The sequence below is a fragment of the Pristiophorus japonicus genome, chromosome 13 (assembly GCF_044704955.1).
Source record: "Pristiophorus japonicus isolate sPriJap1 chromosome 13, sPriJap1.hap1, whole genome shotgun sequence".
Lineage (NCBI taxonomy): Eukaryota > Metazoa > Chordata > Chondrichthyes > Pristiophoridae > Pristiophorus > Pristiophorus japonicus.
In genome coordinates this window covers 70,464,981-70,489,843 of record NC_091989.1, presented here as the reverse complement: position 1 = coordinate 70,489,843, position 24,863 = coordinate 70,464,981, and the positions used below count along the sequence as shown (strand labels likewise).

The following is a 24,863-nucleotide window of genomic DNA, read 5'->3' as shown; positions in this document are numbered from 1 at the left end:
CATTTTTTTTTAAAAACACCTCACATTTAAAATTCATTGAAATTGAATTTGTTTTAGAAAAGAAAATGGATCTTTTTAAAAAAATATGTTTTAATAGGATTAAAAATAAACTTACCTTAATGGACAGAATTTTTAATATAAAAGTATGAGTGATTACATTTAATTTTTCTGTTTTAAAACTTTTACGCTGGTCAAAAAGGCAGCCATATGCATAAAAATTAGGCATAAGAGTTTGAAGGACATGCGCTGGGCTGGAGTTGGGCAAATAGCCCAAATCTCTGCCCCGCAGATGTCCTTCCCGAGGGCATGTGTGCAATCTGTCAAAAGACTGACAGATCGCAAAAGCTGGTTCTCGGCGGTTGAGGCTTCTTCGGGGGCATGTGCAGGTCGTACGCACCCAGAGAGGCTGCAATTTTTGGCTCACTAGATCATAGAATCTTAACAGCACAAAAGGAGGTCCTTCGGCCCATCGTGCCCGTGTTGATTCTTTGAAAGAGCTATCCAATTAGTCCCACGCCCCTGCTCTTTCCCCATAGCCTTACAAATGTTTCCTTTTCAAGTATTTATCCAATTCCTTTTTGAAAGTTACTATTGAATCTGCTTCCACCAGCCTTTCAGGCAGTGCATCATAACAATTTGCTGCAAAATAAGATTTCTCCTCATCTCGCCTCTGGTTCTTTTGCCAATTATTTTAAATCTGTGTCCTCTGGTTATCAACATTCCTGCTATGGAGGCATTTTTTCTCCATTCACTCTACCAAAACCCCTCATTGCATGACCAACTTATTCGCAAAAAGATTACTCCTCTGTAATTACATCACATCAAAAGTGCACCAAAAACAGCCCGAAGTTTCACGTGAAGCACTTGTTTTGCTGTTCCTTCATCGTCTCTGGGTCAATATCCTGGGTTTCCCACCCAACACCATTGTGGGAGCACCTTCCCCACATGGACTGCAGTAGTTCAAGAAGGCCCACCACCACATTCTCAGGGCAACTAAGGATGGGCAATAAATATGGACCACATCCCGAGAATGGACATAAAAGGAAATCATATACATGTTGAAAACGTTCAATAAAATTTAATAAAGATCTCTCGAGAAATGCCGACATAAACACAGAAGTCTCTGTATATTGAACAGTAATTGCGCTGGTAGGACTGCCCCACTGCAGGACTTGAGTATAAAGTCCAGGCTGATACTCCAGTGCAGTACACAGAGGGAGCGCAGCACTGTCGGAGGTGCCGTCTTCCTGATGCAACTTCAACAGAAGCCCAGCCTGCTCTCTCAGGAAACTATTCTCCCCCTTGTCCTGGCCAACGTTTATCCAACATCACAACAGTGATTACACTTAGAGAGAAATTCATTGGGGGTAAAACACTTTGGGAAATCCTGAGGTCATGAAAGGCGCAATGTTCATTTACACACCAGGGCACGGTGCCCATTTACACACCAGGGCACGGTGCCCATTCACACACTAAGGCACAGTATTCATTTACACACTAAGGCACAGTATTCATTTACACACTAAGGCACAGTATTCAGTTACACACCAGGGCACAGTGCCCATTTTTCTTTATAACAGAAACCTGCGTAGATCTGTTCAAAGTTAGTATACTTGCTACAATTTTGAGTTCAGAGAATTAAAAAAACTAACGGAATAGGTCAGTAAAAAAAAAGTTTTCCCAGTCAAAAATGGGTGGTGAAATACAGCTGCCAATTCAATTTACAAAGAACAACCACACAGTACATTTCCAACAGTTTTCGGAAGTAAGTTTTTCCATGTAGGAGCTTAGTTTAACAGCCACACCCGAGAAGTAACTGCTTTGCTACACAGCGAGTTTCAGCGAGAGCTTCACAGCTTCTGGTTACAATGTAATTGCCCGACTGTAAATGTTTCCAACCCATACTTACTTGCTGGTGCAACGTCAAGTTTTTGAGGATGACTACGGACCAAAAGAAGGGAACAAGGGAGAGATGTTAAGTGCAAATATTGGCGTGCAGAGTGAGCCAATAATGGGAGTGCAGTGTATTTGTGGGCTGATTTTAAATGTGTCCTGGAAATCGGAACTCTCAGGATTTGACGTTACTAGAGGCAGGTTCCTGTTCCGATGTAACACTAACTGATTTAATTCTCTTCCCTTTGGTGGCTACACGTTTGAAAATCTACACAGCTAATTTCACACATTGCAGCAGACGATTTTACTAGCCTGTGTCTATCTGATGAATAAATGGGTCGTCTATATAAAGCAGCTGTAGTGTCTTGCCCCCCACAACTCCACCTTGGGGGAGGCAGGGGAAAAAAAATTATTTTAAAAAGGCATTCATTACGCAAACAAACAAGGCATTCATTACGCAAAATGGGGCTAGAATTTCCGCACCATTTCCGACAGGTTTTTCAGCGGTATTCTTCGTTTTCGGTGGAAAACCACCTGGCGGTAATTTCCTCAGAGTTCCGCCGGCAGTTTCAAAATACCGCTGGGGAGCGGACCGCCGGCATGCACTGCCAAGAAAAGCCACTATCGCCCAAGTTTGGTCTCGGCGGTGAAGCATAGGTGAGGAGAAAGAAAACGTTCAGGAGAAACCAGCCGGAGCTGGGCAGTCAGTATGGAGCTTTAAGCTGCCTGTTGGGTGGGGGGGGAGGGGGAGGTGTTTACCGGAGGTCGCCGCCTTTAATTGATATTTGGAAAAGAATGGGCTAATGAAAGAAAGATTTGTTAAAGGCAAATCGTGTTTGATTAATTTGATTGATTTCTTTGATGAAGTAAGGGAGAGGTTTGATGAGGTTAGTGCATTTGATGTTGTGTATATGGACTTATTGATCGGGGCCCAGGAGAGGCGAGGGCCCAGAGGCAGCACGGGCCAGCCCACACTGCTATATGTGTGCGCACTAGGTCCGTGCAGCAGAGCTGGTCTCCAGTCGTCTTGGTTAACCCTTGCCACTGGAACAAGACCTAGCTCTGTCAAACCCGTGTGGTGGCTGGTGTGCAACGGCCACCCCACATTAAAAAAATCCACGCACAGGCATCTTCCACCTTTCAGGATGTAGTTCGGGATCTGGAATATTAGGTCCTTCATTGAAACACCTGCAAACTCGTTCTTTTTTGGCGTGGAAGCAAGTCATCCTCGTTTCGAGGGACTGCCTATAATGATGATGAAGCCCTGCAATAAAAGGTAAGCTAAAGTGTTTTTTTAAATTCCTTTACAGCGATTCAGTGGAAAAGGGTCCAGAGAATGTTTTCAGATTTCATTTTTTATTTTTGGGAAAAAAAAGTATGCGTTTCCCCCACCAGGCCCAACCCGCAGCCTCGGACTAAATTTTGAGTAAGTACTGCCCAATTTGCCCAGGATCGAGTTTACTGCCGAGAATCCGCGTGCAAGACCCATTTTTCCTGCCAGGCGGAAATGTTTCCACCAATTTTTTGCCAGCGTTAATTTAATAATCTTAGCTTTTTTTTTCCGGCGGCAATCCAGCTGTGGCTGAATTTTGTGGAATTTCGAGCCCAATGAGTAACCGAGTTCGGTGTTTTTGTTTCTTTATTCGTTCTCAGGAAGTGGGCGTTGCTGGGAAGGCTGGAGTTTGTTGTCCGTCCCCAGATACCCTGAAAAGGTGATGATGGTGGGCCGCCTTCTTCCTGAACTGCTAGTGGCGGCATTAATGCAACCGAGTGGCTCGCTCGACCACAACAACAACAACTTGCATTTATGTAGCACCTTTAAATTAGTGAAATGTCCCAAGGTGCTTCACCGGAGCATTGAGATTAAAATATGACACCGAGTCGCATAAGTAGAACTTAGTGCAGGCGATGTATGTTATAAGGAGCGTCTTGAAGGAGGAAAAAGAGGTAGAGAGGCAGAGAGCTTGGGGCCCAGGCAACAGAAGGCACGGCCACCGATGGTTGAGCAATTATAATCAGGGATGCTCAAGAAGGCAGAATTAGAGGAGCGCAGATATCTCGGGGGTTTGTGGGGCTGGAGGAGATTACAGAGATAGTGAGGGGCGAGGCCATGGAGAGATTTGAAAACAAGGATGAGAATTTTGAAATTGATGCGTTACTTAACCGAGAGCCGATGTAGGTCAGCAAGCACAGGGGTGATGGGTGAGCAGGGACTTGGTGCGTTAGGACACAGGCAGCTGAGTTTTGGATCACCTCTAGTTTACACTGGAAGTCACAGTTAGAAGTCACCACTTTGGTGTGGGACTGGGATCACACATAGGCTGCACCTAAAGAATATTAGTGAACCAGTCCGACAGGTTCATGTTCACTTTTGCCAGTTTTTAATTCCCAAATTCAGAATTCTCATGTTCCCATGGTGGGATCGGAATTCTCGTTCTCTGAATTCTTAGTCCAGGCCGCTGGACATTAACAGTTGCACCCTGCCGAAACACACACTACTTGCTGCTTCTGATGAGCACGGATGTTAAAAACACTAGTAGCATTAGTATTAGGCAGTCCCTCGAAGCGAGGATGACCCACTTCCACACCAAAAAGGGATGAGTTCTCAGGTGTTTCAATGATGGGCTTGACATTCCAGGTCCCGAACTAAATCTTGAAGGAGTGGAAGATACCTGTGTGTAGATTCTTTTAACGTGGGGTGGCCGTTGCACACCAGCCACCAAACTGGCTTGACAGAGCTAGGTCTTGGTCCAATGGCAAAGATTAACCAAGACAACTGGGGACCAGTTCTGCTGCACGGACCTAGTGCGCACACATATCGCAGTGTGGGCTGGCCCGTGCTGCCCCTGGGCCCCGATCATGTCGCTCCTCCACCCCAATCAAAAATGGAGCAGTGAGTAACAGGACATCAACTTGACTCTGTTGTCAACTTAACTCTAATGAGGCTGGCTTTGTGTAGCTCAAGTCTGCTTCCAAGCCAATATTAGATTGTTAAAACACTCCGAACTGGGAGGGGCACACGGCTGGCCAATGTTCCTTTCACCGCCCGGACTACAGCTCCAAGTTTTAAATGGAATTAAAGTCTGTTCTCCGCACTAGCTGCAAGGATCCTAAGTAAGAGGGGAGTCTGGCTTGTCTCATAAGAACACAAGAAATAGGAGCAGGAGTCGGCCATTTGGCCCCTCGAGCCTGCTCCGCCATTCAATAAGATCATGGCTGATCTGATCTTAGCCTCAGCTCCACTTCCCTGCCCGCTCCCCATAACCCTCGACTCCCTTATCGCTCAAAAATCGGTATCTCCAACGTAAATATATTCAATGAATCTCATCCCAGTGGCCAGGTGCATCACCAGCACATAGCTGTCCGCAAAGAGCGTCACGAATTGGCAGTCTCCAGCACGGCCTATAAAGATGCGGGATATGGAAAATTTACACTGGTGCAGTAGAGGTGACCTTGTGGGGGCCTGGTTTAACATTGTTGTTTATCATTAACCCAGAACATTAACATGCAAGTTAGTGTTGGGCCAGAGCAGTGAGTTCTCTGCTTTGTACCTAACTGATGCCACACATGGCGGGGGTGGGTGAGGAGGGAGGGGTCTTTGCCATTAATGACAGCCATCACATGACGAGCACAATTTTTTCCCCCCCAAAGCTTCCGCCTTACCGACCACTGATTTAGTTCCCTTCCTGCAGCAACCGAAGCAGTTACATCTCCTCTCTGGCCACTCAGCCATCTTAAATGTTGCCACAGTTATTTTCGCCGAACAGCGAACCCATTTGTCTAACGAGCAAATGGCTCCTTAAACACCAGCAGGAACCCCCCCCCCACCCCACAACAACAAACGACACTGCCTTTGCGGTGGTTGTGCGCCGGTTCTTGCGTTCCCTCCGTGGCAAAATGGGATCCGCGGGCAATGTCAGCAGCAATTCTCGTCGGCATGATCACTGCTGAAATTGGCATAAAGTCCGGAATAAGCTCAGTGTAAATGTGATCCAGGGACTGTGGGCCCTGAGGAAGATGCAACATTTAAGGGGAAAGCTAGATAAGCACGTGAGGGAGAAAGGAATAGAAGGATATGCTGATAGGGCAAGATGAAGTTGGGTGGGAAGAGGCTCGTGTGGACCATAAATACTGGCACAGTCCATTTGGGCCGAATGGCCTGTTTCTACGTTTCTACGCTGTAAAATTCTATGTATTTCTGCGGGAAAAAACAGAAGCTGTAGGTGAAATACTCCCCGTGCATACTATGAATCATGCAGTTCACAAAGTGTTTAATATCATTACACAGATCATCATAGGCAGTTCCTCGAAAATCGACTTGCTTCCGCTCTCAAAGTGAGTTCTCAGGTGACTGGACAGTCCAATACGGGAATTACAGTCTCTGTCACAGGTGGGACAGACAGTATTTGAAAGAAAGGATGGGTGGGACAGGTTTGCCGCACGCTCCTTCCGCTGCCTGCGCTTGCTTTCTGCATGCGCTCGGCGACGAGACTCGAGGTGCTCAGCGTCCTCCCAGATGCTCTTCGGCCAGGGACTCCCAGGTGTCGATGGAGATGTTGCATTTTATCAAGGATTACACAGATAAAATGATATTCGCTGCAGAATTGTACCAGTAAACCGAGTCACTGACATCAAACTGCAGAGAGTATAGCAGGGCAAGATCTGGGAGAATTGTCTAGAATATCCAAAACGGGTGTCGAAGCATCAACACTTTTTAGAAATTATATCTCCAGGGTATACAAGATAAAATATCGGGTATTATCTATCAATTATTACCACTGCGATTACCACCATGGAGATGGACAAGGACAGTAGGTGCACGGGAACACCATCCCTTCCAAATCACACATCATCCCAACTTGGACATTGATCAGTGTTCGTCCATCGTCGCTGGGTCAAAATCCTGGAACTCCCCACTTAACAGCACTGTGGAAATGTATTTTTATCTAAGCTGATACCACACGGTATTTTTGTGCCCTTTGCAATATATAACAAAATGGAGTCCTGGTCCTTCCAGAAATTTCTGCAACAAGCAGTCGGTTTGCATAAACAGCTAAACCTGGCTTGAAATGGCTGATAGCCACCAGACAGCTAGGAGACAAGTCCTGCTGAAGACAAGTACCACCCATGGTGCTCTCCTATTGTCTATATGACACCAGTTCCACTCCACCCCACCCTTTTCAAAGTACTCAAACCACCAGCCATTATCTCTTGTAGAGACCTCATCAAAAAGATAACTGACCAGGAAACTGGACCATCCTGACACAATGCAAGGCAGGTAATAGCTCATTACCACACTCTCATCGAGTAATGGCCGGCTGGCCAACTAATAACCCTGACAAAAGGAAATATCTGGAAACCATGTCAGGACAAGGATGTAGTAATTAACTCTTTATCTGTATTCACTGACTGCGAGACAGAGCCAATACACAGGGAGAGGCCATAACTTGGGTTTTACTGTATAAATATCTCGTGAAATTGTACCATTGCGGAGGTGTTCACTTAGCCATTGACTGAGTGTTACCTTTCCCTTGCTAGCAAGTAAATTAAAGAAACTTCTGCCGGAGCTGAAGGTGTCTGAGTCGTTTATCGGGGGTCGAGATTTCGACAGCACCTTCACCGCACGGACTGCAGTGGTTCAGGAAGGCCCACCAACATCTGCTCAAGGGCAATTATGGATGGGCAATAAATGCTAGAAGGTGAAATAAAAGCAGAAAATGCTGGAAATACTCAGCAGCTCAGGCAGTATCTGTGGAGAGAGAAATAGGGTTAACGTTTCAGGGCGATGACCCTTCGTCAGAACTCTGGCAGGTGTCAGCTACGGCTCAGTGGGTAACACACTCGCCTCCGAGTCAGAAGGTTGTGGGTTCATAGAAACATAGAAAATAGGTGCAGGAGTAGGCCATTCAGCCCTTCGAGCCTGCACCACCATTCAATAAAATCATGGCTGATCATTCCCTCAGTACCCCTTTTCCTGCTTCCTCTCCATACCCCTTGATCCCTTTAGCCGTAAGGGCCATATCTAATTCACTTTTGAATATATCCAATGAATTTGCATCAACAACTCTCTGTGGCAAGGAATTCTACAGGTTAACAACTCTGAGTGAAGAAGTTTCTCCTCATCTCAGTCCTAAATGGCCTACCCCTTATCCTAAGACTGTGTCCCCTGGTTCTGGACTTCCCCAACATCAGGAACATTCTTCCCGCATCTAGCCTGTCCAGTCCCATCAGAATCTTATACATTTCTATGAGATCCCCTCTCATCCTTCTAAACTCCAGTGTATAAAGGCCCAGTTGATCCAGTCTCTCCTCATATGTCAGTCCAGCCATCCCTGGAATCAGTCTGGTGAACCTTCGCTGCACTCCCTCAATAGCAAGTATGTCCTTCCTCAGATTAGGAGACCAAAACTAAACACAATATTCCAGGTGAGGTCTCGCCATGGCCCTGTACAACTGCAGTAAGACCTCCCTGCTCCTATACTCAAATCCCCTAGCTATGAAGGCCAACATACCATTTGCCTTCTTCACTGCCTGCTGTACCTGCATGCCAACTTTCAATGACTGATGAACCATGATACCCAGGTCTCGTTGCACCTCCCCTTTTCCTAATCTGCCACCATTTGGATAATATTCTGCCTTTGTGTTTTTGCCCCCAAAGTAGATAACCTCACATTTATCCACATTATACTGCATCTGCCATGCATTTGCCCACTCACCTAACCTGTCCAAGTCACCCTGCAGCCTCTTAGCATCCTCTTCACAGCTCACACCGCCACCCAGTTTAGTGTCAACTGCAAACTTGGAGATATTACACTCAATTTCTTCATCTAAATCATTAATGTATACTGTAAAGAGCTGGGGTTCCAGCACTGAGCCCTGTGGCACGCCACTAGTCACTGCCTGCCATTCTGAAAAGAACCCGTTTATCCCTTCTTTCTGCTTCCTGTCTGCCAACCAGTTCTCTATCCATGTTAGTATATTAACCTCAATACCATGTGCTTTAATTTTGCACACCAATCTCTTATGTGGGACCTTGTCAAAAGCCTTTTGAAAGTCCAAATACACCACATCCACTGGTTCTCCCTTGTCCACTCTACTAGTTACATCCTCAAAAAATTCCAGAAGATTCGTCAAGCATGATTTCCCTTTCATAAATCCATGCTGACTTGGACCGAACCTGTCGCTGCTTTCCAAATGCGCTGCTATTTCATCCTTAATGATTGATTCCAACATTTTCCCCACTACTGATGCTAGGCTAACCGGTCTATAATTACCCGTTTTCCCTCTCCCTCCTTTTTAAAAAAGTGGTGTTACATTAGCTACCCTCCAGTCCACAGGTCCCACTCCAGACGCACAAAAATCTAGGCCGACACTCCAGTACAGTACTGAGGGAGTGCTGCACTGTGGGAGGTGCCATCTTTCGAATGAGACATTAAACCAAGGCCCCGACATTAACATCCCATGGTACTATTTCGAAGAGCAGGGGAGTTATCCCCGGTGTCCTGGCCAATATTTATCCCTCAATCAACATTACAAAAACAGATTATCTGGTCATTATCACATTGCTGTTTGCGGGAGCTTGCTGTGCACAAATTGGCTGCCGCGTTTCCTACATTACAACAATGACTACACTCCAAAAGTACTTCATTGGCGTAAAGTGCCTTGGGACGTCTTGAGGTCATGAAAGGCGCTATATAAATGCAAGTCTTTCTTTCTACTGATATATCCCAAAAATAAATTTTACAAAACATGCTTCATGCAGGATATAATGCTCTTTACAGAGTATACATGAAGGCGGAATTGCCCAAAACCGCAATCGTAGAAGCTGTGGAGGAAGAGAAGTTGGAAGGCAGTAACCTCATTCAAAAAAAATAAATCAGAGAGATGTTTAGGGAGGAGTCGACACCAACACCCAGTGCCTGCTTCCCACATTGTACATTCCATGCCCGAAGTGTGCCAGTGCAACAAATCAGCCTCTTTGAGCTGGAAGGGCACCACACAAGTAGACAAAGGGCTCATCAGCCTTGGGGGGGTGGCAGGCATGGTGAATGCAGTGTCCCATGTCCATCGCACTTGGACTCATCAGGAAGTAGTCACAACGAGCAGGAGTTACTGACACGCCCCACTCCCCACCTCAACACTGACACCCCCACCTCAATACTGACTCTCCCATCTCACATCTCAACACTGACACTCCCCACCTCCCTATAGTGTGCAGGGAGTGGCCGTGGTGCACAGACACACTCGGTATTTGATGTGGGGGCGGCAGTGCAGAGTCAGGGAGGAGACGGGATACTTGCAGCGATCACCAGGCGAGCTCCCAACTATTTCTCTCGGGATTCTCTCAATAGCCGGGAGTTTCCCGACCAATTCGGGAGCGCTGGCAACCCCACTGCTGTTGTATGCCCGCAATAACTGCATCACGGCGTGTTCTCAGCCTGAAAAAAGCTATTGAATAGAACCTGGCTGCTCCTACAGCTTATCCATTTCAAACAGTGCGCACCAATCAAAACACCGGACCATCCACAGCAAAGGATCCAATTCTGACCCTGGTCATCACAACCTTTACTGATTAACACTGGCTTCTTGAGCCGTGACACAATGAGAATCTGTCACACAATCGCAAGTCATAACTGTTACGTGTGTAACCCTTGGCAACCTGTATCACACCTGACCACGAAAGGGCCTACCTGTTGCAATCCCAAGTGATCTCAGCATCCCTTGGGAACACTGTATATAAGCAGGCTTCCCATGCTGTACCAACACTCTGGAGTTTGAATAAAGGAGCTAAGGTCACACTTACTCATCGCTTACAGTATTCAGTCGTATCACTTTATTATGAGCGTAACAATAACAACCCATCATCTCCTTGGCAGGCTAGTTTCTAAAGCAAAGTTGATCGACTTCTCTCACTTACAACCTCAGACAAGAAATGAAAGAATCTCTTGGCCCCACTTTGAAATCCGAGTCATGATCAACACTGGAAGAACAAATTCGCATTTCTATAAATGCCTTTCATGATCTCAGGACTTCTCAATTTATGGCCAATTAAACGTATTGAAGCGTAGTCACTGTTGTAACGCAGGAAACGTGGCATTTGCTTTGCTACTACCATCTGAAAGAAGTACTACTACTGCACTGGAGTGTAATTGAGATTGTGCGCTCAAGTCTCTGGAGTGGGGCTTGAACACACGACCTACGGACTCAGAAGTTATAACACTGAGCCAAGGCCGACACCTAAATATAGCTACAGAACTCAGTAAAGCAGGATACGCCTGCTGCCCTGGCCGATTTGGGAAGTTGTTGAGCTGAACACGCAGGATGTAGAAATCGGGTTACAGTAAACGGGCACTCAATTTTATCCCAACAACCAGTGATGGAAAGCACACTTAGCTTCATTGAATCATCAAGGACATGGTGAGTCATCAAAAATAACATTCTTTACTGATTACACTCTCCACTACAGAATAGTAACTCCCTGTCCTAAGGGAAAGCAGTGATAAAATCACTTGGGCACTAGTGCAGAATTGGACAAATAGTGCATTATGTTCAGAGTTAGTCAAATACAGCCAGTAACCTGACTGTGACAGTCCTGACCACTAATGCTCGCTGATCAACGGGAGTTTCAAACTCTCTTCAGTTACAAGCATTGACCTCCGTGGGTGCCAGACAAGTGGCAAAAGCAGCTATTTCAGGAGTGGAAAGCCTCAAGGAATCTATGCTCCACTTAGCACTTGAGGAATTTTAGTGGTTCAGACTCTTCAGCACGAAGATATTCTCTTTGCGATCGCAGCCCAGTTTCTGGCAGGTTGAAGGAGAAAATCCATTCCTCGATCCTTAGGGTCTCACAGTTCAAAGTCAGGAAGACCAGATAACAGCATCTCAACGTTCTGCCATAATCTTAAGGACTTAGCCTGGAACCAATGACGCAACATATTCCCGTCCTGTGGAGCTTTGCTATCAATGGTACCATTGTCTGGAACTCAGTCCCTTGTATGTGAAAACTTTACTTAAAAGTACTTCCCACATTCTCCGTTCCTCCACTCCGCTCCCACCTGACACACCTTAGGTCAGGACACTCTGGATACGTTTCGCAATAAAGTTTAAAACATTTTTTTTTCTTTTAAATATAGGATTCAAATGTCAAATGTTGGGCGTCAGTTGTGGCTCAGTGGGTAGCACACTCGCCTTGGAGTCAGAAGGTTGTGGGTTCAAGTCCCACTCGCGGGGCTTCAGCACAAATATCTAGGCTGACACTCTAGTGCAGTGCTGAGGGAGCGCTGTATCATTGGAGGTGCCGTCTTTCGGATGACGTTAAACCAAGGCCCCATCTGCCCTCTCAGGTGAGCGTAAAAGATCCCATGATACTATTTCGAAGAAGAGCAGGGGACTTATCCCCGGTGTCCTGGCCAATATTTATCTCTCAATCAACATAACAAAAACAGACGATTTGGTCATTATCACCTTACTGTTTGTGGGAACTTGCTGTGCGCAAATTGGCTGCTGTGTTTCCTACATTCCAAAAGTACTTCATTGGCTGTAAAGCGCTTTGAGAAGTCCGGTGATAGTGAAAGGCGCTATATAAATTCAAGTCTTTCTTTCTTTGAGACTGTAAACTATAACCTCAAGCTGCAGCAGTACAGAATGATAGAGGATTGCTGAGCCCTGGCTCAGTGGGTAGCACTTTCACCTCGGAGTCAGTAGGTTGTCCAGAGACTGGAGCACAAAAATCTAGGCTGACACTAACAGTGCAGTGCTGAGGGAACGCTGCATGGTCAGAGTTGCAGTCTTTCCGATGAAATATTAAACCGAGGCTCCGTCTGCTCTCTGGTTAAAGATCCCAAGAGCAGGGGAGTTATCCTCAGTATCCTGGTCAATATTTATCCCTCAACCAACATCACTAGAAAAACAGATTCTCTGGTCATTATCCACATTGCTGTGTGTGGGAGCTTGCTGTGTGCAAATTGGCTGCCATGTTTCCCACATTACAACAGTGACTCCACTTCAAAAGTACTTCATTGGCTGTAAAATACTTTGGGATGTCCTGAGGTCATGAAAGGTGCTATACAAATGCAAGTCTTTCTCATTTACCCTGCAAAACAATTGGTTAGTAAGCTGTGTATTCACCTCCAGCACCTGGATTTGAAGCCCACTTGGTAGTGGTCCTACATGAAACACACACCTCGGTCTCAACCCAGTTCCTATTGGGAGAAGGTCCTTAACACAAACGGCCAATGATTTGGCACCAAATTGGCACTCACTTGAAACCACAATGAGTAATCCTCTAATGGCCTAGTGTTCTTTGTTGGGACAAAGCAAAACAAAATACATCTGGATATGCAATAAAGATTACTTACATAACACTGTGGTGATGTGTGGCTGCATTGCAATTGTGGCTGCTCTTCAAAACAAATCAATCATTCATTGGCTCTGAAGCTCCAAGATGTCCTACAGGCAAAATAAGATGCTGTATAAATACAAGTTACTTCTTACCAAAACTCATTTCACATTCCTTACTAAATATAGTGTGACTACGATAAAAGTTTTGGGGGCGGGCAGGGAGGGAACTTTAAAATATAGGACAGATGAATAATGTTACATAATCAATCAGAGTCTCCATTCCCATTCCAATGCAGATTCACTCAAACTCTTCCTTATATTCCTCAATTTCAGTGAAATTCCTTTACTGCAGATGATGTCTGAAAACATGTCTTCCTAGTTACTGTAAAATGCCATTGATCAGCTCTCCTATCCTCTGGAAGAGGCTTACAATGGGTTCAGACAATAACCGTAGCGTTGACGGGGTCCACTTCCCATTGACGCTGCTGCAGTTACAAGGTGACTACAGTCTGAATCGGGAGTCAGGACCTAGCGTGGAGGAACTAAACCCACAAGGAAGAACTAAACTAAACCAAACCATGCCCGCAAGCAGCAAGACCTGGGCGACATTCAGGCTTGGGCAGATAAGAGGCAAGTAACATTCATGCCACACAAGTGCCAGGCAATGACTATCTCCAACAAGCGAGAGTCTAACCACCGGCCCTCGACATTCAACGGCATTACCATCGCCGAATCCCTCACCATCAACATTACTAGGGGTCACCATTGATCAGAAACTTAACTGGACCAGCCACATAAATACAGTGGCAACAAGAGCGGGTCAGAGGCTGGGTATTCTGCAACGAGTGTCTCACCTCCTGACTCCCTAAAGCCTTTCTACCATCTACAAGGCACAAGTCAGGAGTGTGGTGGAATACTCTCCACTTGTCTGGATGAGTGCAGCTCCAACAACCACAAAGCAGCCCGCTTAATTGACACCTCATCCACCAATTTAAACATTCACACCCTCCACCACCGGCGCTACAGTGTGTACCATCGACAAGATGCACTGCAGCAACTCGCCAAGGGTTCTTCAGCAACACCCCGCAAACCTGTGACATCTACCAGCTAGAAGGACAAGAGCAGCAGGTGCATGGGAACACCACCACCTCCACGTTCCCCTCCAAGTTATACACCATCCTGACTTGGAAATATATCGCTGTTCCTTCATCATCGCTGGGTCAAAATCCTGGAACTCCCTCCCCAATAGCACTGTGGGAACACCATCACACGGACTGCAGCGGCTCGCCACCACCTTCTCAAGGTCAATTGAGGATGGGCAATAAATTCTGGCCTTGCCAATGACGCCCACATCCTAGGAAAGAATTTAAAAAAATAAACTCCCCGCAGGAGGGAGTCTCACTCCGTTTCACTTCAGTCAGCTCGGGCCTAGACACTCGATTTCCAATACACAAGTGCAGCAAGAAGTACTTCATTGGCTGTGAAATGCTTTGGGAAGTCCTAAGGTTGTAAAAGGCGGTACACAAGAACATAAACAGGAGCAGGAGTAGGCCATCTGGCCCCTCGAGCCTGCTCCGCCATTCAATAAGATCATGGCTGATCTAATCTTGGCCTCAACTCCATTTCCCTGACCGCTCCCCATAACCCTCGACTCCCTTATCGTTCAGAAATCTGTCTTAACTCCACCTTAAATATATTCAATGACCCAGCCTCCACAGCTCTCTGAGGTAGAGAATTCCAAAGATTCACGAACCTCAGAAGAAATTCTTCCTCATTTCCGTTTTAAATAGGTGACCCCCTTATTCTGAAACTATGCCCCCTAGTTCTAGATTCCCACCATGGGAACCACCCTCTCTGCACCTACCTTGTCAAGCCCCCTCAGAATCTTATACATTTCAATAAGATCACCTCTCAGTTTTCCAAACGCCAAAGAGTATAGGCCCAACCTGCTCAACCTTTCTTCATATGACAACCTCTTCATCTCAGGAATCAACCTCGTGAGCCTTCGCTGAACTGCCTCCAATGCAAGTGTATCCCTCCTTAAATACGGAGACCAAAACTGTACGCAGTACTCCAGGTGTGACCTCACCAATACCCTGTACAGTTGTAGGAGGACTGCCCTACTTTTATACTCCATTCCCCTTGCAATAAAGGCCAACATTCCATTTACCTTCCTGATTACTTGCTGTACCTGCGTACTAACTTTTTGTGTTTCATGTACAAGAACCCACGATCCCTCTGTACCGCAGCATTTTGTAATCTCTCCTCATTTAAATAATAATTTGCTTTTTTATTTTTCCTACCGAAGTGGATAACCTCACATTTTCCCACATTATACTCCATCTGCCAAATTTTTGCCCACTCACTTAGCCTATCTATATCCCTTTGCAGATTCTTTGCGTCCTCCTCACAACTTGCTTTCCCACTTATCTTTGTATCATTAGCAAATTTAGCTACATTACACTTGGTCCCCTCATCCAAGTCATTAATATAAATTGTAAATAGTTGCGGTCCCAGCACCGATCCCTGTGGCACCCCACTAGTTACAGTTTGCCAACCTGAAAATGACCCATTTATCCCGACTCTCTGTTTTCTGTTTGTTAGTCAATCCTCTATCCACGCTAATATATTACCCCCAACCTTGTGAGCTTTTATCTTGTGCAGTAACCTCTTATGTGGCATCTTATCGAATGCCTTCTGGAAATCCAAATACACAGCATCTACTGGTTCCCCTTTATCCACCCTGCTCGTTACATCCTCAAAAGAACTCCATCAAATTTGTCAAACATGATTTCCCTTTCATAAAACCATGCTGACTCTGCTTGACTGCATTATGATTTTCTAAATGACCTACTACTTCCTTAATAATGGACCCTAGCATTTTCCCAATGACAGATGTTAGGCTAACTGATCTATAGTTTCCTGCTTTCTGTCTCCCTCCTTTCTTAAATAGGGGCGTTACATTTGCGGTTTTCCAATCCGCAAGGACCTCTTCAGAATCTAGGGAATTTTGGTAGATTACAACCAATGCATCCAGTATCTCTGTAGACATTTCTTTTAAGACTCTAGGATGCAGGCCATCAGGTCCAGGGGACTTGTCCGCCTTTAGCTCCATTAGTTTTCCTAGTACTTTTTCTCTAGTGATAATGATTGTTTTAAGTTCCCCTCCCCCAATAGCCTCTTGATTATTATTAGGATGCTTTTAGTGTCTTCTACCATGAAAACCGATACAAAATATTTGTTCAAAGTCTCTGCCATTTCCCCATTTCCATTATTAATCCCCCAGTCTCATCCTCTAAGGAATCAACATTTACTTTAGCTTCTCTCTTCCTTTTTATATACCTGTCAAAGCTCTTACTATCTTTTTTTATATTTCTTGCTAGTTTACTCTCATAAGCTATCTTCTTTCTCTATTATTTTTTAGTTGTCCTTTGCTGGTTTCTAAAAATTTCCCAATCCTCTGGCCTTCCACTATTCTTCGCAACATTGTATGCCTTGGTTTTCAATTTGATAACATCCTTTACTTCCTTAGTTAGCCAGGGATGGTTCATCCTTCTCAGAGTCTTTCTTTTTCACTGGAATATATCTTTGCTGAGAGTTATGAAATATCTCCTTAAATGTTTGCTACCGCTTTTCTACCGTCTTACCCTTTAGAACGATTTTCCCAGTCAACTTTAGCCGACTCTGCCTTCATACCTTTGTAATTACCTTTATTTAAGTTTAGGACACTAATTTGAGACCTGGCTTCCTCACCTTCAAACTGAATTTGAAATTCCACCATGCTATGATCACTCTTCCCAAGTGGATCATTCACTCCAAGATTAATTAATCCAGACTCATTACACACTACCAGATCTAAAATAGCCTGCTCCCTGGTTGGTTCCACAATGTATGGTTCCAAGAAACCATCCCGGATACACTCTATGAACTCTTCCTCAAGGCTACCTTTGCCAATTTGCTATAAAAAAGCAAGTCCATTCCTTATTGGTTCAAAGCCAAAACAGCTTCACACTGTCGCTAAACCTTGTACGGTGAATGCACTGCTAGCTTACTGGTACGCGCAAGCAAATTTTCCTGTAATTTTTTGGGAGGGCCACATGGCCCCTTGAATGGGCTTCGCGGACAATTCAAAATACAGCACAGGCACAGTTCTTCAATTTAAAATATGGCTGCACAGGATCCCTGGAGCACTGCAGTTTACAGGGAACGTTGCTCTCAGCAAAATTTCATATAAACATAGAAATTTACAGCGCAGAAGGAGACCATTTCAGCTCATCGTGTCCGTGCCGGCCGACAAAGAACCGCACGGCTCTTGGTCAGCAGCCCTAAAGGTTACATATAAACCTATGAACAATGACCGAAAGGCAAAGAGCACCCAGCCCAACCAGTCCGCCCCACACAACTGCGACACCCCTTATACTGAAACATTCTACACTCCACCCCAACCAGAGCCATGTGATCTCCTGGGAGAGGTTTCATACCCAAAATGGCACATATGCAATGATTTGTAAAATAACAACTTGTATTTATAAAGTGCCTTTAATGTAGCAAAAAGTCCCAAGGCGCTTCACAGCAGTGTTATAAGACAAAAAAAATTTGACACCAAGCCACACAAGAAGAAATTATGACAGATGACCAAAAGCTTTGTCAAAGAGATAGGTTTTAAGGAGCGTCATAAAGGAGGAAAGAGAGGTAGAGAGGCGGAGAGGCTGAGAGGCTTAGGGAGGGAGTTCCAGAGCTTGGGGCCCAGGCAGCTGAAGGCACGGCCACCGATGGTTGAGCGATTATAATCAGGGATGCTTAAGATGGCAGAATTAGAGGAGCGCAGATATCTTGGGGGGGGGGGGGGGGTGGTTGTGAGAGTGGAGGAGATTAGAGAGATAGGGAGGGGTGAGGCCATGGAGGGATTGGTAAACAAGGATGAGAATTTTGAAATTGAGGCGTTGCTTAACCAGACAGGGTTTCTCTTAACAGTTAGGAGAGCCCTTTATGTTACTTTTATTGCAAAGGGAATTTTCAAGAAAGTATGTCACCTTCAGTGTTCCCCTTTAATTTGCATAGTTCTCTTGGAGCCTCAACAAAACATTTCAGAGTCATGTTGTCCAAGACAATGCAGAATATGCAAACAGCCAAATCTAACAAAACTGCACACTTCTGCTCTGCACCAATCTGATGCACCCATTCAAAACATACAGTCTCTGTCAGCACTTCCATTTTCCCAAAACTCCATAATATGAATTGTCAAATCAGGAGGATGAAAACTCAGATTACCCTAAATTAAATATCACTTTCAATTCCTTAACAGCTGGATTCAAACTCTGATCCCATGGGGAGAGGGTAACGCTTCTAACCCAGAGTCTCATTCTTGTATTAGTTTATCAAGCAGAACAAACTGTTCTGAACGAACCCACCCTGAATGGCTGCGGAGGACAGAAAATTGCCAAGAGCACTCAAGCACGCAGCTTTATGGAAGAACTATGAGATGGCAACTATGGAGACAGCTCACAGCTGGACCAAGCATCCTCCCACGTCACACTTAATAGACTGCGCCAACGCTTCAAGCTCTCCCCTCTCAGCCATTTCAAAAGCCAAAAGTCTCCTGTCCTCAAACCAAGCTTACTTTGCACTTCATAACCTCCCTCACTTGTTTTGGTTTCACCATCTAGCTTGATGAATGCATGAGAGAGTGAGTGAACTTGCACTGTGCAAGTCCCTTGGATGGTTCAAATGGCTCCATTTACCTGGAGAAACATACATCAATGGGCCTTCAGTCTCAGCAATCAAAGAGTTAAATTCTGCAATCATCACAAACCTTAGACAAATATGACTGCAGCAGCTGATTGAATTTACAAATTTTGCACTCAGATTTACCACAGCAGGTACCAACTCAATTTCAGGTGTTGGCTTGGTTCAGTGGGCAGCACTGTCGTCTCTGAGTCAGAAGGTCGTGGGTTCAAGTCCCAATCCAGAGATTTCAGCAATAATCTAGGCTGACAATGCAGTACTGAGTGAGTGCAAAACTATCGGAGGTGCCGTCTTTTGGTTGATACATTCAACTGAGGCCCCATCTGCTCTCCCAGGTGGATGTAAAAGATCTCATGGTATTATTCCGAAGAAGAGCAGGGGAGTTGTCCCTGGTGTCCTGGCCAATATTTATTCCTCAACCAACGTCACTAAAACAGATTATCTTGTCATTATTACATTGTGTTTGTGGGAGCTTGCTGTGCGCAAATTGGCTGGCTCTCTCTGATCAACAGAAAATTTGAGGTGTTCAGTCACTCTATCCTTAATTATAGACTCTAGCAATTCCCGGACAACAGATGTTATGGTCTATAATTCCCTGGTTTCGCTCTCTCGCCATTCTTAAACAGCAGAGTGACATGTGCAATTTTCCAATCTAAAGGAACGGTTCCTGAATCGAGAACTTTGGAAGATTATAGTTGGGGCATCTGCAATGTGCTCTAAAACCCTGGGGTAGAAAGCATCTGGTCCTGGGGATTTGTATCTTTTTAGTGCCATTATTTTCTTTACACTAATAAAGTCCCTGTCCCTGATTGAATATTAGTTTCCTTGGGATGTCCGGCATACTATCCTCTACTGTAAATACTGATGTAAAGTCAACATGTCTACCATTTCCTTATCATTGACAATATCACTGCTTTCAGCTTTTAAAGGGACCACCACTGCTCCTGACTACCCTCTTTTCCCTAATATGATTGTAAAAAAAAGAGTTGATTTTGATATCCCTCACAAGTTTCTGTTCATACTCCTTTTTGTAGCTCTGACTATCTGTTTTGTGACTCTTTGCTGTTCTTTGTACCTTTCCCATTCGCCAGGATCTGGGCTATTTTTTGCATTTTTGTATGCCTTTTCTTTTAGTTTTATGCTGTCCCTTTTGTCTTTAGTCGTTCATGACTTTTTTTGGCAAGTAGAGCTCTTGCCCCTCAGGGGTATAAACTGGTTCTGTATCAATTTACATGTTTGTTTGAACATCTCCCACTGATCTCCTGTCGTTTTACCCATAAACAGATTTGCCCAGTTTACTGTGGACAGCCTGTCTCATCCCGTTGAAGTCGGCCTTATCCAAATCTAGAACACGAGTAGATGTTTCGCGTTTCTCCCTTTCAAACGCTACGTTGAAGTCGATCATGCTATGGTCACTATTGGATAAATGTTCACGTGCAGTAAGGCTGTTAACTAAATCTGGCTTATTACTCATCACTAAATGTAATATGGCATGCTCTCTTGTTGCCTCTAGGACATATTGTTATAGAAAACTATCCCGGACAGACAAGAAATTCACCACCTTTCTGACAGGCACGAGTCTGCTTAACCCAATCTATATGAAAGTTAAAATCCCCCATTTAAACCACTCTGCCTTTGCTACACACTTGTCTAATCTCTGCATTTATACAATCTAGCACTTCACTGTTGCTACCAGGGGGCCTATGCACAACTCCCACTTAACTCCTTAATTCTACCCATATAGTCTCCAGTGCCTGCTTACCTCTCATTACATCCCCTCTTATCATTGAAGTGATTCCATCCTTAATCACTTAAGACTACTCCTGCCCCTCTGCCATTTTCCCTATCTGTCCTGTAGACCTTATAACCGGGTATATTTAGTTCTCAGTCCTGACCGTTTTGCAGCCATGTCTCAGTAATGGCTACCATGTTGTACCCTCCAATTTGAATTTGCGCCTGCAGTTCATTTAATTTATTCCTTATACTCCGTGGTTTGTATAAAGAATGTGTATTTGGGTCACACACCCCAGCCTGTCCTTCGGTTCGAATGTTTTACTCACATGTTTCTTATTTCTCGCTCCTGGTTTAATCCCTTTACATCTTTTAGTTTTCCATTTACCTGCAGTGCCTAAAGCACAATTTCTACTGTTACTCTACTCTCTTCCCTTTCATTTGTTTTTGAACTATTATTTGTTCTACAATTTCCCATCCATTTACTAGAAGTCCTTGTGACCGCCTATTTATCCTTTCTGCTAGGACCCTGGTCCCAGCCCGGTTCAAGTGGAGCCCGTCCCAACCGTACAGTTCCTTCCTGTCCCAGTACTGGTGTCAGCACCCCATGAAATGGAACCCCTCTATCTCACACCACTCCTTTAGCCACGTGGTCACTTCCCTAATCAGCTTATCCCTGCGCCAATTTGCACATGGCTCAGGTAATAATCCAGAGATTATAACCCTTGAGGTGCTGTTCTTTATATAAATGCAAGTCTTTCTTTCTTCAAGTACAAAACAAATTACAGTGCATCAAAAATGTGAATCATTGAAATATAGTCAGAGGTTTCTTCAGACCTAGCAGGCTCGACAGGCTCACAATTCCATAAATATAGACACTTAGGCCCCAAAATTAATCCCCGCCCCAACAGGTGGGAGGAGGTCGTGGGTTAAACCCTAAAATACATATCCCCAACGCAATGCGTATGTTGCCGTTAGTGCAGCGATGGGTCGCGAGATGTGTGAGCTTCCATTCTTGGAGTGGTGGGGCACTTTATTACCATATTTAAATCAGGCTTCCATCATCATCATCATCATCATAGGCAGTCCCTCGGAATCGCGGAAGACTTGCTTCCACTTCTGAAGTGAGTTCTTTGGTGGCTGAACAGTCCAATACAAGAGCCACAGACTTTATCACAGGTGGGACAGATAGTTGTTGAGGAAAGGGTGGGTGGGACAGGTTTGCCGCACGCTCTTTCCACTGCTTGCGCTTGATTTCTGCATGCTCTCGGCATTGAGATTCGAGGTGCTCAGCTTTGGCTCGTTTACCATGAAGGAGCTCCGAGTAGAGCACTTGCTTTGGGAGTCTCGTGTCTGGCATGCAAACTATGTGGCCTGCCCAGCGGAGCTGATCGAGTGTGGTCAGTGCTTCAATGCTTTACCAACGGATCCATCACAGACGCAATCCACGTTCGGACTGGGGTCAAACAGGGCTGTGTCATCGCCCCAACCCTCTTTAATCTTTCTCGCCGCTATGCTCCACCTCACAGTCAACAAACTCCCCGCTGGAGTGGAACTAAACTATAAAACCAGTGGGAACCTGTTCAACCTGCGCCGTCTCCGGGCCAGGTCCAAGATCACCCCAATCTCTGTCGTCGAGCTACACTACGCGGATGACGCCTGTGTCTGCGCACACACAGAGGCTGAACTCCAGGACATAGTCGACGTATTTACTGAGGCATATGAAAGCATGGGCCTTATGCTAAACATCCGTAAGACAAAGGTCCTCCACCAGCCTGTCCTCACCGCACAGCACTGCCCCCCAGTCATCAAGATCCACGGCGCGGCCCTGGACATCGTGGACCACTTCCCATATCTTGGGAGCCTCCTATCAACAAATGCAGGCATCGACAACGAAATCAAACACTGCCTCCAGTGTGCCAGTGCAGCCTTCGGACACCTGAGGGAAAAAAAAGTGTTTGAAGACCAGGCCCTCAAAACTGCCACCAAGCTCATGGACTATAGGGCTGTAGTAATACACGCCCTCCTGTATGGCTCAGAGACATGGACCATGTTCAGTAGACACCTCAAGTCGCTCGAAAAGTACCACCAATGATGTCTCTGCAAGGTTCTACAAATCCCTGGGAGGACAGACGCACAATATCAGCGTCCTCATCCAGGCCAACATCCCCAGCATTGAAGCACTGACCACACTTGATCAGGCTTCCACAGTGTAATTGGCAGCCTGATTCAAATAGAACAGCTGCCGGCCAGGTTTCCCAGGGCTCGGGAAACCTGGCAGCGAAAAGGTGGTGAGAACTACCGGCTCCAGAAGGGAAGTGCCTTTTACAGCGCTACCTGTGGGCCAGGAGGAGCATGAGTGTTTGCCTCTGGCCCCTCAATGAAGCCTCCGAGCTGCCTTCTGACGATCGCAGCCTCTCTATAGATCCTGCCGACCCCACCCCATCAACTCCCAATCTGCACCTTCAGCCTGTGATCTGCCGACACCCCCTCACACAACTGACGCTGCCCTGCAATTGTTGGGAATTGTCCCTGGCCTTTCTTCGCACTACTTACTTCTTCCCCACCCCCCCCCCCCCAAAAAAAATATTGTGGCCTTCATTTTCCAGTCAATCTTGTACACCAGAGGGAACTCAGATTATTCAGCAAGCAGTTTTCATATTGTCTCCTCTTTCCTCTTCATTCAAGGCAGGCAGCTCACCTGCCCCAAGGCCCCTCAATACCAACTCCTAGCTACATAGAAACTTAGAAAATAGCAGTAGTAGGCCATTCGGCCCTTCGAGCCTGCACCGCCATTCAATATGATCATGGCTAATCCTCTATCTCAACACTATATTCCAACTTTTTCCCCATATCCCTTGATGCTTTTTATTTCTAGAAATCTATCGATCTCCCTCTTAAATATATTCAGTGACTTGACCTCCACAGCCTTCTGTGGTATAGAATTGCACAGCTTCACCTGAGTGAAAACATTTCTCCTCATCTCGGTCCTAAATTTCCTACCCTGTATCCTGAGACTGTGACCCCTTGCTCTAGACTTCCCAGCCAGGGGAAACATCCTCCCTGTATCCAGTCTATCCAACCCAGTCAGAATTGTATATGTTTCAATGAGATCCCCTCTCATTCTTCTAAACTCTAGTGAATACAGACCTAGTCGACCCAATCTCTCCTCATACAACAGTCCTGCCATCCTAGGAATCAGTCTGGGGAACCTTTGCTGCACTCCCTCTATGGCAAGTATATCCTTTCTTAGGTAAGGAGACCAAAACTGCACACAATACTCCAGGTGTGGTCTCACCAAGGCCCTGTCTTACTGTAGTAAGACATCCTTGCTCCTGTACTCAAATCCTCTTGCAATGAAGGCCAACATACCATTTGCTTCCCTAACTGCTTGCTGCACCTGCATGTTTGCTTTCAATGACTGGTGTACAAGGACACCCAGGTCCCTCGGTACATCGACACTTCCCAAGCCATCACCATTTAAATAATACTTTGTCCTTATGTTTTTCCTACCAAAGTGGATAACTTCACAATTATCCGCATTATACTGCATCTGCCATATGTTTGCTATCTAAATTACCTTGCAGCGTCTTTGCATCCTCCTCACAACTCACCTAGTTTTGTCAAAAAACTTGGAAAGATTGCGAGATATATATATATTATATATATGTATATATTATATGTATATATGTGAACAGCACTGAACCCTGTGGTACCCCACTAGTCACTACCCACCACCCCGAAAAAGACCAGTTTATTCCTATTCTCTGTTTCCTGTCAGTTAACCAATTTTCAATCCATGCCAATACATTACCCCCAATCCCATGTGCTTTAATTTTGCACACTAACCTCTTATGTGGGACTTTATCAAATGCCTTCTGAAAATCCACTGGTTCTCCCTTATCTATTCTATCAGTTACATCCTCAAAAAAACTCCAGTAGGTTTGCCAAACATGATTTTCCTTTCATAAATCCATCTTGACTTTGTTTAATCCCGTTGATATTATCCAAGTGTGCTGTTATCACATCCTTTATAATAGGCTCCAGCATTTTCCCGACTACTGATGTTAAGCTAACCGGTCTGTAGTTCCCGGTTTGCTCTGTCCCTTCTTTTTTAAATAGTGGGGTTACATTTGCCACCCTCCAATCTGCAG

General features: G+C 45.3%; 1 protein-coding gene across 3 annotated transcripts in view; it reads right to left on the bottom strand.

Annotated features, from left to right (window-relative positions):
• Window positions 1–24,863, bottom strand: part of rassf8b (Ras association domain family member 8b) — a 114,762-nt gene that overhangs the window by 66,030 nt on the left and 23,869 nt on the right. For 2 of the 3 annotated variants that reach the window (XM_070897625.1, XM_070897629.1), the window contains exon 2: window positions 13,251–13,341. The gene's annotated coding sequence lies outside the window, so the exon portion shown is untranslated. Of the gene's footprint in view, window positions 1–1,909; window positions 1,996–13,250; window positions 13,342–24,863 lie in introns of those variants that run through there. The other variant, XM_070897627.1, reaches the window with a different exon arrangement.